This window comes from Arachis duranensis, chromosome 2 (assembly GCF_000817695.3).
Source record: "Arachis duranensis cultivar V14167 chromosome 2, aradu.V14167.gnm2.J7QH, whole genome shotgun sequence".
NCBI lineage: Eukaryota > Viridiplantae > Streptophyta > Magnoliopsida > Fabales > Fabaceae > Arachis > Arachis duranensis.
In genome coordinates, this window is record NC_029773.3 from 10,088,005 (window position 1) to 10,088,921 (window position 917).

Consider the following 917-nt stretch of genomic DNA (forward strand, 5'->3'; position numbering starts at 1 on the left):
GAGGAGATGGCAGCCGAAAATAATAATAACAACAATAACGCAAGGAGGATGCTTGGTGATTATACTACACCTACTTCCAACTTTTATGGAAGAAGCATCTCAATCCTGCCATTGGAGCAAACAATTTTGAGCTGAAGCCTCAACTAGTTGCTCTAATGCAACAAAACTACAAGTTTCATGGACTTCTATCAGAAGATTCCTACCAGTTTTTAACTGAGTTCTTGCAGATCTGTGAGACTGTCAAGACTAATGGAGTAGATCCTGAAGTCTACAGGCTCATGCTTTTCCCTTTTGCTGTAAGAGACAGAGCTAGAATATGGTTGGACTCACAACCTAAAGATAGCCTGGACTCTTGGGATAAGCTGGTCACGGCCTTCTTGGCGAAGTTCTTTCCTCCCCAGAAGCTGAGCAAACTTAGAGTGGATGTTCAAATCTTCAAGCAAAAAGATGGTGAATCCCTCTATGAAGCTTGGGAAAGATACAAGCAGATGACCAAAAAGTGTCCTTCTGACATGCTTTCAAAGTGGACCATTCTGGATATATTCTATTATGGTCTATCTAAGTTCTCTAAGATGTCACTGAACCATTCTGTAGGTGGATCTATTCACCTAAAGAAAACGCCTGCAGAAGCTCAAGAACTTATTGAAATGGTTGCAAACAACCAATTCATGTACACTTCTGAGAGGAATCCTGTGAGTAATGAGACGCCTCAGAGGAAGGGAGTTCTTGAAATTGATGCTCTGAATGCCATATTGACTCAGAACAAAATGTTGACTCAGCAAGTCAACATGATTTCTCAAAGTCTGAATGGATTGCAAAATGCATCCAACAGTACTAAAGAAGCATCTTCTGAAGAAGAAGCTTATGATTCTGAGAACCCTGCAATGGCAGAGGTAAATTACATGGGTGAATCTTAT

The 917-nt window shown here is 40.7% G+C and overlaps 1 non-coding gene across 1 annotated transcript; it reads right to left on the reverse strand.

Annotated features, from left to right (window-relative positions):
- Nucleotides 1-410: 410 nt before the first annotated feature.
- On the reverse strand, nucleotides 411-518 carry LOC127745154 (small nucleolar RNA R71). Its single transcript, XR_008006350.1, has one exon. It is a non-coding gene; the product is annotated as a small nucleolar RNA R71 (small nucleolar RNA).
- Between the last annotated feature and the right edge of the window lie 399 nt (nucleotides 519-917).